Here is a 16,976-nt window from a genome sequence, read left to right as displayed (position 1 = left end):
TGTGGTAGTGGGACCAGCACCGCGTGGAGGCAGATGTGGGTCCAAAGGCTGCTACTTTGCTGTGTGATCTTGGACATTTCCCTTAACCTCTCTGACCCTTGGTACCCTCTTGTCAGGGAGGCTTCATAATACCTGCCTCACAAGGTTAAGAGTCAAATAAGGTAACACACAAGAAAGAGTTTTTTGGGGGGGACCAGCTTTTATACTGCAAAATGTAAAAGACTACAAGGGAACCTGATTCAATTTGAGGTTTTGGAATGACGACAGTTTCAGCAAAGGAGAGAGATGACAAATGACCTGTCTGTGTCAGGCTTTTCTCTGGAACTTGGTGCTCTTCGTCTTGAGAGTTTCTGTCCTTTTCTACGGGAGAGATTTTAAGCAGCTGAATTTCAGTTGTAGATGTTCCCAAGGTGCACTGGATATGTTTCAACTAAGCTGAGAGAGTAAACGATCATCCCCTCCCTTTGCTGGGAATTGAGCATGGCTGACACTGTCCCCCTGCAGGCAACAGGCTCAAGGAAGCCAGGCTGGGTTTGCCTGCCCGGGAAGTTAGGGTTTCTCTAGGGGTAACAAGCACAAGAGCGGGCTCTTGATCTCATCATTGCTGGGAGTCTTCTGTGCTGGGGCCTCAGGAGAGGGGCAGCTGGACAGAACTCCTCGCAGGGCCTACAGCCTTGGATCACATTAGTTTTTGGAGAGCTTGGCACAAAAAATAAGAATTTAGGGCATTGGCTCAAAGTTTAAGTGCATTAGAGGAGGACCTTTGTTACAAAAAGAATTTTGAAAGCAAAGAATCCTTTTATGCTGCCAGTGATTATTTCATTCAAGGTTTTGTTTGGAAAGTGCGTATTTTCATCTTTTGAATATTCTTAAATGGATCCTCACAAAGGTTGGAGTTGACAAGAGTTCCTGTAGAGCAGAAAGTGCTGGGGCATTTTGCAGGGACCTGGGAGTGGGTAGGTCCTGACTCTGTCCATCCTTCCTTGCTTTTTTCTCCAAGGCCAAGAACACTGGATAGGCCTTGGGAGTCTGAGGATCTGGTTTCCAGTCCTGCCTTTCTCTAGCCCTGGGATAAACTGGCAGCTTATGATCTCTGACCCCAGTATTCTCATCTTCAAAACTACGGGATTAAAATACCAGACAGAGGGGGTGCCTCAGTGCCTGACAAATGCTGTTGAATGAAAAGAATGCAGAAGTACATTCCAGGAAGTTTTTACCGCCTGTCCTCGACCACCTCCAGCTTGTGTCTTGTGTTGGTGTGGCTAAGTGCAAGGGTCTTTCCCAGGAAGGAAGGAAGCGAAGCCTCTCTGCCAGGATCTGGGCTCAGATGTCTCCTGCTCCTCCCACCAGGCTCCCGGGGCGTGTCTCTGGGCCTCTGTCTGAGCACCAACTCCCCCATTCTTTCCCCTTCCTGTGGGGCCGGCTGCACATCTGGCCCAGTTCTGGCCCATTTCTCTCTAGGTAGGAAGCACAGCACCTCCTGCCAAGCATCCTTATGACAGCACATTCAGCACTTGAAACTTGCGTTTTGGACTTCCCTGGCGGTCTGGTGGTTAGGACTCTGTGCTTCCACTGCAGGGGGTCTGGGGTCCATCCACATGCCAGAGCCATGTGGCCAAAAAAAAAAAAAAAAAAAAAAAGAAAAGAAATCATTTATGTGTATTTTGGAGTTCTCTATTCTGTTCACCTGTTTGGTGTCTGTCCCTGTGCCCATACTACACGGTCTTGATGCCTATAGAGTGTTTCCTTCCACAGTATTCGTTTTTTCAAAACTGTTTTAGCTATTATGATTCATTTGCCTTTCCAAATAAAATTTAAAATAATCTTGTCTATGTCTTCAAAAATTCTTGCTGGGATTTTGATAGGAGTTGCATTAAACGTATAGATCAATTTGAGAAGAATTGACATCTTTACTAAATTGACTCAATCTATGAACACTGTAGGTCTCTTCATTTCAGATTTTGATTTCTTTCATCAGCGTTTTGTAGTTTTCAGTTACAAATCAAGTACCTGTTTTATAGATTTACACATATTTCATTTTTTTGCACAGTTATAAATGGTATTGTATTTTTAGTTTTGATTTCCATGTGTTCATTACTAGTATCTAGAAATACAGTTGGCTTTTGTAGGTTGAGCTTATATCTTGCAACTTTGCTGAAATCACTTATGAGTTCTAGCAGTGGTTCTGTACATTCCTTGGGCTTTTCTGCCTAGACCATTATGGTACTTGCAAATAACTTACTTCTTCTTTTCTGATCTGCATTCCTTCCCCTCCTTTTCCTTCCCTTCCCTTCCCTTCCTTTCCCTTCCCTTCCCTTGTCGCACTGGCTAGAACTTCCACTATGATGTTGAATAGCAGTGGTGAGAGACCATTCTTGCTTTGTTCCAATTTTAGGGGGAAAGCATTTAGTCTTTCACCATTAAGTTTAATGTTAGCTATAGGGTTTTTATAGATAATTTTTTTCAAGTTGAGGACATTTCCCTCTGGTCCTGGTTTTTTGAGAGTTTTTATCATTAGTGGGTATTGGATTTTGACAAGGTCTTTTTCTATATCAATTGATACAGGTTCATGTGATTTTTCTTCTTTAGTCTGTTAATATGGTAAATTAGTATTGATTGGTTTTCAAATACTGACCAGTCTTGCACACCTGGAATAAACTCCCCTTGATCATGGTGTAGAATTCTTTTTATTGGGTTTATTTATGAATTCTATTAGTTAATATCGTGTTAAGGATTTTTGTATCTATGTTCATGAGGGATATCGGACTGTAATTATTTTTGTGTACTCTTTTTGTCTTATTTTGTTAATACTGGCCTTGAAATTAGTTGGGAAGTATTCCTTCCTCTTCTATTTTCTGGAAAAGATTGTGTGGAGTTGGTGTAAATTCTTTAAGTATTTGGTAGAATTCTCCAGTGAAACCATCTAGGACAGGAGATTTCTTTTCTGGGAGTTTTAACTTAAAAATTCAATTTCTTTAAGGGTTACACAGCTATTCAAATGATCTACTTCATATAAAGTGAGTTAGGGCACTTTGTGCTTTTTGAGGAAGTGGTCTGTGCCACCTACGTGGTATATTTATGTGTGGAGGGTTGTACACTGTATTCCTTTATTATGCTTTTGATGGCTACAGTTTCTAGTCCTGGTGGTGATAGCTCCTGTAACATTTCTGATATTGGTCATTTTTCTTTTTTCTCTTTTTGTTTTTGGTCAGTCTTGGTAAAGCTTTGTCAATTTTATTGATCTTTTCAAGGAGCTAGCTTTTTGTTTCATTGATTTTCTCTACTGTTTTGTTTTCAATTTCACTGACTTCTGCTCTTACCTTTGGTATTTCCTTCCTTCTACTTGCTTGGGTTTATTTTGCTCTTTCAAAAGTTTTTCTAGTTTCTAGGGGCGGAAGCTTAGTTTATTGAGTTGAGTCTTTTTCTCTTTTCTAATGTAAGCATTTAGTGGTACAAATTTCAGTCTACTGCATCAACACTTGACTAGTTTAAATGAAATGTACCAAACTTTCTTCCTTTCAAGCCCCTTTATCTTCCCCCATTTATAACACAATTTTAAAATATTTCCTCTGCATACATTGATAACCATATCAGACCATGATGGAGGTCTTGTTTTAACCATCAAACATTGTTGAAACTCAAGAGAAGAAGGGAAGTTATTGTATTTACACATATTTTTATTTTGTCTGTTGTTCTTTCTTCTTTCCTGATTTTCCAAGATTCTTTCTTTTATCATGTTGTTGTCTGTTTCAAGAACTTTATTCAGTCTTTTCTTCAGGGTGAGTCTGCTGGCACAAATTCTCTTGATTTTCCTTCATTTGAGGATATCTTGCTTTCCCCTAAAGCTTTTTTTTTTTTTTTTTCTTTTCCTGAATCTAGGATTCTTGTTGACAGTTCTTTTCCTTCAGCGCTTGAATTATGTTGTGTTACTTCTTTCTAACCTCCATGGTTTCTGAGGAGAAATCTGCTCTCATTTGAATCATTTATTCCTTAGGGTAAGGTGTTGTTTCTCTCTTGATGCTTCTAAGATTTTTTATTTGTCTCTAGTTTTTGGAATTTGATTATGATATGCTTGACGTGGTTCTTTGGGTTTATTCCGTTTGTTTAGCTTCTTGAGTCTGTAGATTTACATATTTTGCCAAATTTGTGGAAATTTCAGCCATTATTTCTTTCAATACCTTTTCAGTCCAACCCTCTATCTCTTCTCCCTCTGAGACTCGGATGACACAGATGTCAGACCTTTGGTGTATTCCCACAGGCCCCTGACCACTCTTTGTTTTTTTCACTCTGTTTTCTCTCTGTTAAATTATAAAATTTATATTTTATCTTCAAGTTCACCAAGTCTTTCTCTGCCCTCTCCATTCTACTTTTGAGTCCATTCATTGAGATTTGTTCTTCAGTGATTGTATTTTTCAGTTCTAAAATGTCCATTTGGTTCTTCTTTGGGTATTCTCTTTCTCTGCTGGGATTTTCTATTTTTTCATTTATTTCAAATATGTTCATAAGTGCATATCTGCAGCATCATTGTAACATGTTTATCATGGTTATTTAAAAATCCTTCTCAGATTAATTACAAACCTGTGGCATATTAGTGTTGGTATCATTTGATCATCTTTTCTCATTCAAATTGAGATTTTCTGGGTTCTTGAACCCTGGGTACTTCGGGTATTATCAGACTCTGGATCTTATTTAAACCTTCTGTCCTAGCAGGCCTCCTTCGACTCTGAGCTGGTGGGATAGGAGGATGCTGTCCTGCTGCTGTTGAGGCGTGTGTGGGGGTGTCCAGGTTCTCCACATGGCCCCCATGGACACTCTGTGGGGAGGGATGCCTAGTCTTTGCTGGCAGGGTGGGAGGGCACCTTTTCAGGTGGTCTCCCCTGACCCTGCAGAGCAGGGATTGAGGGTGACCTCCCACTGCTAGATGGTGGTGAAATCCTAGCTTCCTACTAGATCGCTTGTGACGCACTCCAGCGTGGTGGGGAGGGGTACCCCCTTACTACCAGGTGGGGTCAGAAATCCAGCATCCTCACAGAGACACCAGTGACACCGTCAGTGGTGTGGGGTAGACTCATTACTGCAGGTGGGCATGAAAGTCCTGAGCCCCCATTTAACTCCTCTTTTTGCTGGTGGGAGCGAGGTCAAATTTTTTTCTCTTTGGCTGGAGTAGGGCAATTATCATGTCAAAGTTTTCTGTTTTGCTAGGCTGACCTTTTCCTGGTCCTTTGTCTAGAGAGAGGATGCTTTCCTTAGGGCTTTGTTTGCTTGTGCCCATTGATACTTGTGGATGGTCACTTTCTCCAGCACCCGATCTGGGGTAGTTGCAGAAAGAAACCCTGGGATCTTATGTCTGTGTTGTTCCTCAAGGTCCCTAGCAGCCTTCTTTTCTCCACCTTCCAGAGTTTGCTTATGTTTGGTTTATATGTAACATCCAAGATTTTTAGCTGTGTTTTGCAGGAGAAATAGGGAGAAATGCATTTATTCCATCTTGTCTGGAATTGGAATGCAGATGGGTTTTGAAACTACCACTTGAGGGAACTGCCTTGTTGTTTCCAATTACCTTTTGGGGTCGGGTGGGAGAGCTCAATCAAGAGGCTACATTGCTGGCTAAAATCAGGTGGGACACCCCCAATCTCTTCCCATTACCAGAGACAGGGCATCCTGGAAGCAGGCATGGCTCACATACTCCCAGGAGACTCAGGACGTCATCATCGGCCCCTGGGAGGACAGGGCTTCTCTGCTGTGAACTTGTCCGTCACACCTGGTCCATCATCCTCAACTCCCACAAGGTTTCCCTTTTTTGATAGTCCAAGGCTAAAATAATCACTCTCCCCTATGCTGCGTGCCCCTGGACTTGTACCATGTGTCCCCCTCACTGTTTACCCATTTATGTGCCTATGACCTGGGTAGATGCTCCAAAATGCTTGTCACAGAGGCTCTTTTATTTCTTTTCATGACCCCCAAACCCAGCCCAGGTCTGGTACTCATGAGCCACGAGCTGAGCTGGGTAGAGCTGGACTTGGCCAGAGGATGCCCTGGCGTCTGACTGTGTGTGTGTGTGTGTGGGGGGGGGGGGGCACTGGTGCTGGGAACTGGGCTTTGGAGGCTTCTGGTTGGAAAGGGTGAAAGGGTGTGTGTGAAGTCGTTTGGCTTCCTGTGACCTGTGGGATCCCACAAAGCCCCCAAATGATGAAGATCTGTGAGAGATCTTTATCATGGTCAAGACAATTAAAGCTTCTACCTTTCACCCAAGTCTCAAATCCAGGGGACTCTGAATGAAAAAGAGCAGAATCAGGGTTAAAGTAAGTAAATTAAAGAGTGACTCCTGTTTGAGCAACCGGGGTGATTTGAATATTCAGCCCTTCTCAGTGGACTGTCAGAGGATTTTCAGGAGAAAGAAATGAAGATCATCCAAATTAGTAGAAAACCTTAAAAGAAGTTTGTTAAACAATTATGTTAATCAATGAGGAGCTGGAGCTGGCATAGGTGAGGGGAGGAGAGGCAGGATGGGATGGCTCTTTTCACCAAACACTGCTGGGCTGGGGGACAGGAAGCCTGTGTGTGAGGTCTTTTTCTCTTGAGCCCTTTTGCTGTGTGACCTTGGGTGATTTCCTGCCCTCTCTGGGCTTTCATCTCATCATTGGTAGTCTGAGGTGACTGGACGTGTAGTCTTCAAACCTGATGTTCTGGGAGCTTTAAACTTGACTCCCTTAAAATTCTTCAGTGGATCCCCATGATCACCTGACTCAAGTCCAGTCTCTAAAGGGCCTTCTGGTAGCCCAGAAATAAACTCATGCATATATGGTCAACTAATCTTGGACTAGGGCACCAAGTACACACAATAGAGAGAGGATAATCTCTTCAATAAATGGTGCTGGGAAGACTGGATAGCCATCTGTAAAAAAAAAAAAAAAGAAAAAGAAAAAAATTGGAACCCTATCTTAACACCTCTCACAAAGATGAACTTGAAATGGATTAAAGTATATGTAAAACCTGAAACTGTAAAACTCAGAAAAAAACAAAGGGAAAAATTCCATTGACATTGGTCTTGACAAGGATGTTTTTGGATATGATACCAAAAGCATAGACAACAAAAGCAAAGAACAAGTGGGACTACATCACTAAAAACCTTTTGTACAGTAAAGGAAAGTGAAAGTGAAAAAGGCAACCTATGGAATGGGAGAAAATAGTTGCAAACTATATATCTGATAAGGGGTTTATATGTAAAGCACACAAGGAACTCGTACAACTCAATGGCCAAAGAACAAATAATCCAATTAAAAATTGGGCGAAGGACTGAAATTGACATTTTTCTAAAGAAGACATACATGTGGCCGACAGGGACATGAAAAAGTGCTCAATGACACTAATCATCAAGGGAATGCAAGTCAAAACCACAATGAGACATCACCTCACACCTGTTAAAATGGCTGTTATGAAAAAGATAAGAAATAGCAAGTGTTGGAGAAGGTATGGAGTAAAGGGAACCCTGGTGCACTGCTAATGGGGATGTACATTGGTGCAGCCACTATGGAAAACAGTATGGTAGTTCCTCAAAAAATTAAAAATAAGATTACTGTATGATCCAGCAATGCCACTCCTGGGTATATATCCAAACGAAATGGAGTCAGTATCTCGAAGAGATATATCTGCACTCCTACACCCACTGCAGAATTAGTCACAATAACCAAGACATGGAAACAACCTAGTTGTCCTTTGATGGATGAATGGATAAAGAAAATATGACATCTATCTATTTATTTATTTATAATATCAGTCAGTCTTAAAAGAAGGAAATTCTGCCATTTGTGACAACGTAGTTGGAGCTGGAGTACATTATGCTAAGTTAAATAAGCCAGGCAGAGAAAGACAAATACTGTATGATAAGTGAAATTTAAAAAAACAAAAAACAGGGGTAGGGGAAATGGGGAGATAGCGATCAACGGGTACAAACTTTCAATCGTAAGATGAATAAGTTTTGAAGATCTAATGTACAGCATGGCAACTATACTATAAGAGAGTAGATCTTAAGTATTCTCACCACACACACAAATGTAACTATGTGAGGTGATGGATGTCTTAATTAACTTGATTGTGGTGAATACTTTACAATGTATATGTATATCAAATCCTCACATTTTGCACTTCAGGTACATACAATTTTATTTGTCAAATATACCTCAAGGGCTTCCCTGGTGGCGCAGTGGTTGAGAATCCGCCTGCCAATGCAGGGGACACGGGTTCGTGCCCCGGTCTGGGAGGATCCCACGTGCTGCGGAGCGGCTGGGCCCGTGAGCCATGGCCGCTGAGCCTGCGCGTCCGGAGCTTGTGCTCCTCAAAGGGAGAGGCCACAGCAGTGAGAGGCCCGTGTACCGCAAAAAAAAAAAAAAAAAAAAAAAAAAAAAACCTCAATAAAGAACAAGGGTGTATGAGCTTAGAAAGATGAAAATAGATATGTCTGGCAGACATTAAAACAACAAGAAATTATTATATGGAAACACTTTTGAAAATGTATAGAAAATAGGAGATTTCTTAACAGAGTATAAATTAACAAAGTTGATCTAAGAATAAATAGTTAACTAACATGGGGTAATTGCTGAGAGATTAGAAATGTCATTAAAGATTTAGTAAGACAAGGCTTCCCTGGTGGCGCAGTGGTTGAGAGTCCGCCTGCCAACGCAGGGGACACAGGTTTGATCCCTGGTCCGTGAAGATCCCACGTGCCGCGGAGCAGCTAAGCCCGTGTGCCACAACTACTCAGTGTGCACTCTAGAGCCCACGAGCCACAACTACTGAGCCCATGTGCCACAACTACTGAAGCCTGTGCACCTAGAGCCCATGCTCTGCAACAAGAGAAGCCACCGCAGCGAGAAGCCTGCGCACGGCAATGAAGAGAATCCTCTGCTCGCTGCAACTAGAGAAAGCCTGTGTGCAGCAATGAAGACCCAATGCAGCCAAAAATAAATAAATAAAAATAAATTTATTTTTTAAAAAAGATTCACTAAGACAGAAGTTCTTAGCTTTGACTACATGTTGGAATCATCAGGGGGGCTTTAAAAATTCCTGATGCCTTGACAGTGTAAAATGTTCTAGCTGCTGTGGAAAACATTAAATTGAACATAGAGTTACTATGTGACCCAGAAATTCCACTCTTAAGACTAGATATAAAGAATTAAACATAGGAATTCAAACAAAACTTGTGCACTGATGTTCACAGAAGCATGATTCACAATAGCCAAAAGGAGGAAACAACCTAAAGGTCTATTAACAGATGAATGGATAAACCAAATGTGATATGCAATGGAATATTATGCAGCCATAACAAAGAATGAAGTATTTTTACATGCTATAAACCTTGGAAACATTATGCTGTTAAAGAAGTCAGACACAAAGACCACTGGTAAGTCTACTTATATGAAATGTCCAGGACAGATAAAGCCATAGACATAGAAAGCAGATTAGTGACCGTCAAAGGCTGGGGGGGTGGGAGAATGACTGCTAATGGGTAGAGGGTTCCTTGGGTGTGAGGAAAATGTTTTGGAGCTAGATAGATGTGGTGGTGGTCGAACATTGTGAATGTACTGAATGCCACTGAATTTTACACTTTATTTCTTTTTTTTTGCGATACGCGGGCCTCTCACTGTTGTGGCCTCTCCCGTTGCGGAGCACAGGCTCCGGACGCACAGGCTCAGAGGCCATGGCTCACCGGTCCAGCCGCTCCGCGGCATGTGGGATCTTCCCGGACCGGGGCACGAACCCGTGTCCCCTGCATCGGCAGGCGGATTCTCAACCACTGCGCCACCAGGGAAGCCCAAACACTTTATTTCTTAAATGTGTGTAAAGAAAACAACTCAGATTTATTTCTTTATATTATTTAAGTTTCAGGCGCACAGCACTACAATGTGACATCTGTATACACTGCAGAGTGGTCACCACCACAAGTCAAGTTACCATCCATCACCGTGCAGTTGACCTCCTTCTCCCATGGTGTCCAGCCCTCCCACCAAGACCCTTCTTCTCTGGTAACCACTAATCTCTTCTCTGTATCTATGAGTTTGTTTTTGCTTTATTTTGCTTGGTTGTTTGTACTTTTAGATTCCAAGTATGAATAAAATACAGTATTTGTCTTGTACTGTACAAATATGGTATTTGTCTTTCTCTGTCTGACTTATTTCACTGATCATAATGCCTTCAAGGTCCGTCCATGTTGTCCCAAATGTCAGGATTTCATTTTTTTTTTTATGGTTGAGGAATATTATGTTGTATAAATATATAGCACATCTTTATCCATTCCTCCATTGATGGACACTTAGGTTGTTTCCATATCTTGGCTACTGTAAATAATGTTGCAATAAACATAGGGGTGCATATGTCTTTCCGAATTAGTGTTACCAGAAGTGGAATAGCTGGATCCTATGGTAGTTCTAGTCTTAATTTTTTGAGAAATCTCTACAATGTTTTCCATAGTGTCTGCACCAATTTACATTCTGATCAACATTGTACGAGGGTTCTGTCTCCTCCACATCCTCACCAACATTTGTTATTTCTTTTTTTTTCAAGAATAGCTATTCTAACAGATGTGAGATGATATTTCATTGTGGTTTTGACTTGCATTTCCCCAATAATTAGTGATGTTGAACATCTTTTCATGTGCCCATTGGCTATCTGCATGTCTTTCTTGGAAAAATATATATTCAGGTCCTTTGCCCCCTTTTTAAAAAATTTTATTTTATTTTTAGCTGCATTGGGTCTCCGTTGCTGCGCATGGGCTTTTCTCTGGTTGCAGTGAGCAAGGCCTACTCTTTGTTGCGGTGTGCAGGCTTCTCATTGCAGTGGCTTCTCTTGTTGCGGAGCACTGGCTCTAGGTGTGCAGGCTTCAGTAGTCGTGGCACACGGGCTTCAGTAGTTGTGGCTCGCGGGCTCTAGAGCGCAGGCTCAGTAGTTGTGGTGCACGGGTTTAGTTGCTCCACGGCACGTGGGGTCTTCCCAGACCAGGGCTCGAACCCGTGTCCCCTGCATTGGTAGGAGGATTCTTAACCACTGCACCACCAGGGAAGCCCCCTTTGCCCCTTTTAAAATCAGGTTATTTGTTTTGTTGTTGATGAGTTGTATGAATTCTTTATATATTTTAGAGGTTAACCCCTTATAGATAGATCTGCCAATATCTTTTCTCATTCAGTAGGTTGCCTTTTCATTTGGATGATGATTTCTTTTGATGTGCAGAAACTTTTTAGTTTGATGCTTGTTTATTTTTGCTTTTTTCCCCTAGCCTTTGGAGTCTGATCTACAACAAACATCACTAAGACTGATGTCAGTGAGGTTACTGCCTATGTTTTCTTCTAGGAGTTTTATAGTTTCAGGTCTTACATTCAAGTATTTAGTCAATTTTGAGTTAATTTTTGTGTTTTTGTATTTTTTCTAGTTTCATTCTCTAGCATGTGGCTGTCCAGTTTTCCCAAAACCAGTATTGAAGAGACTGTCCTTTCTCCATTGTATGTTCTTGGCTAGTAAATTAATTGTCCATATATGTCTGGGTTACCTTCTGGGCACTCAATTCTGTTCCTTTGATGAACTGTACACTTAAAATCGTTTGTATCATGACTTTTATATTATGTGAATTTTACTGCAGTAAAAAAAGTTCTGATTTCTGGTCCCCACCTGAAACCACTGAAATCCAAGAAGTCTCTGGCGGTGGGGTTCAGGCATCAGTATTCAAAACTCCCCGGGGGATTCCAATGTGCAACCAGAGTTGAGATTGTTGGGAGTCTAGAGTCCAGTCAACGCATGTAGATTAACAGGGTCAGTAATAATTTGAAAGTTCTGGGGCCAGATAACACTTATAACAATTAAAAGATCAATGTTTATAACAAAAAAAGAGCTCCTACAAAAAAACTACAAAAGTCCAAATATGTCCAAACGTGCAAATAATATTTGAATTGGACAATCACAGGAGAGGAAATCTTTCTTTTCTTTTTAATAATTGCTTTAAAAAAACTTTATTTATTTTTGCCTGTATTGGGTCTTCATTGCTGTGTACGGGCTTTCTCTAGTTGCAGCGAGTGGGTTCTTCTCTTCGTTGCGGTGAGCAGGCTTCTCTTGTTGCAGAGCACAGGCTCTAGGTTAGTGGGCTTCAGTAGTTCTGGCATGCAGCCTCAGTAGTTGTGGCTCACAGGCTCTAGAGTACAGGCTCAGTAGTTGTGGTGCATAGGCTTAGTTGTTCCGCAGCATGTGGGATCTTTCTGGACCAGGGCTTGAACCCGTGTCCCCTGTACTGGCAGGCAGATTCTCAAACACAGAGCCACCAGGGAAGTCCCAGGAGAGGAAATCTTTAAAAAATAAAATAAACAAATGAAAGGAGGTTCAGCTTTACTAGTAATCAGGAAATAAAAATGAAAGTAACAATGACTTGCTACTTTTCATTTGTCAGATTGGCTATAATTAAACAAAACAAAACACTCAGTACTTGTAAAGATGTGTTGAAAAGGGCACTCCTGTATATTGTTAGTTATGATTGCATTTTTGGGAAGTTAATACGACAATGTCTATTTGAAATTCCATATCTGGGACTCCACCCTACAGAAGTAGGTTTACCAAAGAATTGTTCATAGTGGCACCAAAAGATAAACCAGAAATACCCTGCCTTCTCTCAGAGGTGGAAGGGCTGAAAAATCAGAATACACTCCCAAAATGAGATATTACACAGCTATTAAAAATAGTTAGACATCCATCTATTCACCTGGGGCAGTTCCATGTTGTATGAACTTCCAAGTTAAAAAAAAAAAATCAAATTTCAGAGGAAAAAAAAAAAAAGGTCTCGTGTGTGGGCTATCTACCTCTCTGGCTTTTCTCCCTTCCTGTCCCGTATTCTGTGGTGTTCTTCAGTCATATTTTTGATTCTTGGAATGGGCCAGGCTCTACCACACCCCTGGGCCTTGCCCATGCTGTTCCAGCTTTCTACCTTGCTAATTCCTACTTATGGCTCATGGTAAAAGGGTGTCTCGTAAAGCAATTATACTCCAGTAAAGATGTTTAAAAAAAAGAAAGGTGTCTCCTTCTCCAGGAAGCCCTCCCTGATCTCCCCTCCCTCTGATGTGTCCCTCAGTCCCCCAGGCTTCCCTCTGCTTTAACCTATGTTGTTGCTACTCATCCTTTGCCCTCTGGCCTGGGGGCTCCTCTGGGGAGAGGGATTGGGTTTTGGTCACCCTTAAAAGCTCCAAGCCCAGCACCAGGTCTGAGGAGGGAGTGCAGGCGGCAGTGTTGGGCTGTCCATTGGGAACTGGACTGAAGCAAGGGGGAGGTGAGAAACTTTCTTGTTTGCTTCCCCAGACTTAGTCTTAGGAAATGTCAATCTATTTAAAAGAAATGCACCTGATATTCTGTCCTCTGTTACCAAAATATTTTCAATGACTTGTGCATTTTCCAGCTCTTTAAAGGTGGTCAGAACCTGGGTGATCGTCTTTCCTGGCTTTGGCACTGAAAGCCCATATCCCAGACAAACACGCTCAGTTGGTCATCTACAGTCTTGAGTTACTTTCAGAGGCCTCTTTCCTTCCTCCCTTAGAGTCCAGCTTGCTGTGTGAAGAGTGGGGTCCCTGGAAGGAGCTCTCTAGGGGAGAACGGTCCTGGACCCAGGCACGTCCAGGTCCGGCCAGATTCCTGCCATTCTGAGTCATCTCAAACAACTTATTAACTCCAGGAGCCTCAGTTTCATAATACACAAAATGGGCATTAAAATTGTAAATCAGGTTGGTGGGTATTTTCAGTATGATGTAAATAAGGGCCCTGGGGTGAGGTGGTCATAGGGAGAGCTTCTACCTCTAGTGAACACACAATGGGGGCCAGACACGGTGGTTTTAACCCTTAACGATCTTAGAGCTTGGCACTAATAAGACTTCCATTTGACAGATGAGGAGACTGAGGCTCAGCGAGGCCAATTGATCTGCCCAGGGTTACAGCCTCATAAGCCGTTGCTCAGACGCCCGGGCCGTGTCTATTTCTACCCCTGCAGGCTGCAGGTGCTTGCTGAGTAAATTCCATATGTGGTTGCTTTCTATGGGGTCAGGTCTCCCCACAATTGTTGGGCCATCCTGCTGGGGAGCCCCTGGCTAGATCCTCTGGCCCAAGGCAGTGGGAACAGCTAGCAAAACCAGCAGCTCTGCTGGGAGTCCCGGCTACACAGCCCAGTGCTTTGTCAGAGTTGGGAGAAATCAAGGGACCTGGCAAGGTGATCTGGGCAGTGATTCACTCACTCATGCAACCATTCTTGCCTGCATTACTTCACGCAGGCATGCACTGTCTGTCTTTGCCACCTCCCAGGGAGGGAGACCCGCTCCAGTGAACACACTAGTGCTCAGAGGGAGGAAGGAGCACCCAGGACTGTCTGCCTGGGGCAGTCAGTGAAGGCTTCCTGGAGGAGGTTGCATTTGAACCGAGGAGCAGGTGGTAGCCAGCTTTGTGGGCTAGGAAGGTGCAGTTGTGCATATTGGGGGACTGAAAAGTCCAGGTGAACAGAGCGAGCAGGGCAGGGGCCCAGTCCCTGCCCTTCCCCTGCCCCTGCACACTGCACCTGTGCTCCTGTGGCTTCCTAGGTGGCCTCTGTGCTCCTGAGGGTCGGCCTGGGCCAGCCTGTTCCTTGGCACGCCTTGGATGTCACAGATTGTTGATGGAATGATGGTGGTTATATAAGTGACTCATTTACGATAGACCAAACCCAGTGGGGCGGGAGAGGAAGGGAGGGGTCTAGGCGGAGGCCCAGGGCCCAAAGTGAGGTGGGGGTGGAGGGAGGAGGGGTAAGAGGAGTGTAAGGACTTGATGTGAATTTGAAAAGAAAGACATTACCCCCTACCTTCCCTAGAAGGAGCAAAGGCCTCTCAGTGGCCCTAACAGCCCCTCATCCTGCTGTTCTGCACAGTATACAATTTCTTTGCATAACAGACAGAGTAATCTCATTTTCTCACTGGCTAGAGCTTAGCTTTCAATCAATTATTCCCAAATACATAAAAAAAATCCCGTCTCCGTGTCACATCTCTGCCTGCTCAGTGCTTCGTTTTCCCTGTCAAGGAATTTGCAAATCCATTACTTTAACAATACTTCCCACAAATTACCTTCAAATGCCTGTGATGTCACCCGCGGTTAATGCGCTCCTGATAAATAATGCATAAGGAAGTGGTGAGGCATTTTTTTTCCCCTTCCCTGAGACGCAGTGAAGGAAAGAGCCTGCTCCAGTGCAAAGCTGTCTGATTTCAGCCTTGGGGCTGGGGCCTGCGGCTGGGTGCTGGGAGGCAGAGGGGGTGGAGAGGGAAAGCTGGAAGGGGAGGGGCAGCTGGAAGGGGAGGGGCCTCTGGAAGGTGAGCCGGGTGGCTGTGTACCCACCGTCCGGGTATGTCCATGCCAAGACCTTCACCTCCCTGCCTGTCAGCTTCTGCTCCGGGACCCAGGATGGTTAGTCACAGTCCGTACAGGTTTAACAAGGGTGAAAATAACCCCACCCAGGAGCCTGTCCCGGGAGGAGGTGTAGCCCAGTGGCCCCCAGTCCGTAAGAACCATGGAGAAGGGTGGGAAGCTTTCCTAGTGGCTTTCCCAGCACTGGCCAAGCTCAGCCTAAGGAAACCTGTGGGTCTGCATCCTTAAACTCATTTCACATGCAGGACAACTCTGGAGAGGCCTCTGTGCTCTTAATGAGACTGGGGACCCTGAATGCAGGGCCCAGGGGTGCCCAGAGGAGTTGTGGCCTTGGTGGAGAGTTGTGCTCCCTGGGGGCTCAGGCAGCACCCGAGCTGGTCTTGGCTAGAAGGTCTGGGCCTCTGGCTGGGGTTTATGTAGCTCCTTTATCATGTGCTGTGTGCAGTGCATGTGTGCGTGCATGTGAATGTGTATGTGTGTATATGTGAGTGTGTGTGCACTGTGTGTATGTGTGTGTGTATGTGCATGCAATCACGCCATGGGCTGGAGTGACTGAGGCCTCCACGGCAGGGGCCCCAGGACTCTGGAAAGGCCATCCTTTGGGGCTAGAGAATTTGCTTGCAGGAATAAAGCTAATTTTTTCCTGTACGACTGTTACTAGTACTAGTGCCTTCATAGCTATAAGTGTATTTTGATATTGCAAGCTAAAATTGTAGAGTTTCTAGAGAATCAAAATAAACTGTAGTACAGTTTGTAACGGCACCCACAAACCAAAGGTGTGCCAGCAGCCTGAGATCCCAGGCACTTCGAGGAAGGTCCCGGTCCCAGAACCGCTTGTGTCACCCCCATGTGTGTGACTTGGGCTCTGTCTCTGCTGCATTTAACCAGGGCCTGGGAGGAATGCACACCGAGTCTCTTAATGAACCGATCGCTCTGCGTCTAAATTACGGCACGAGAGCAAACGCCGCAGGAGAAAACCCTGCATGTTAGCAGGGCTGCCGAGGTACAGGGTAGGAAGCGCCTGGCTGCTCAGGGAAGCCGGAGGGGATTCTGGAAGGAGAGGACTTTGGGTTGAGTGTGAAGGGTGAGGAGGGTGCGTGGAAGCTCCTGAGGCCAAGAGAAGGGGCTGAGAGAGCGCTGGCGTTTGGGGATGTGTCCCCTGGAGCAGGCTGCGGGGAGGTGGACGGGTTCTCTGTGAGCACCTGAGGTCGGTCGCTCCTGGAGAGGGGCTTTCCCTGGGAGTGTGGAATCTCTAACTCCAAGCAGTGGCCTTGGATGGGCAGCGAGCTTGGGCTGTGTCAGTGGGGAGGTCTTGGGAGGCGCTGTTTACTGCTGCAAACCCAGGAGGCCCATGGGGACAGTCAGAGCCTGGCCTGACGCTCTTCAGACCTAATGAAAAATGTCTCCCAGATCGAGGGCCGCCAGGCTGCTTTGATTTTGTAACTTGCATTAACACACAGGTGGGTGGCGTCGGGCACCGGCTGACTCCGGGTGACCCAGCCCTCTGGGTTCCCGCACCGAGATCCTCTGAGGATCATCCGTGTGTGAGGCCGGTGCACGTGGAGTCATTGGTGGCC

This window comes from Kogia breviceps, chromosome 2 (assembly GCF_026419965.1).
Source record: "Kogia breviceps isolate mKogBre1 chromosome 2, mKogBre1 haplotype 1, whole genome shotgun sequence".
Lineage (NCBI taxonomy): Eukaryota > Metazoa > Chordata > Mammalia > Artiodactyla > Physeteridae > Kogia > Kogia breviceps.
Note: the sequence above shows the minus strand (reverse complement) of the source record.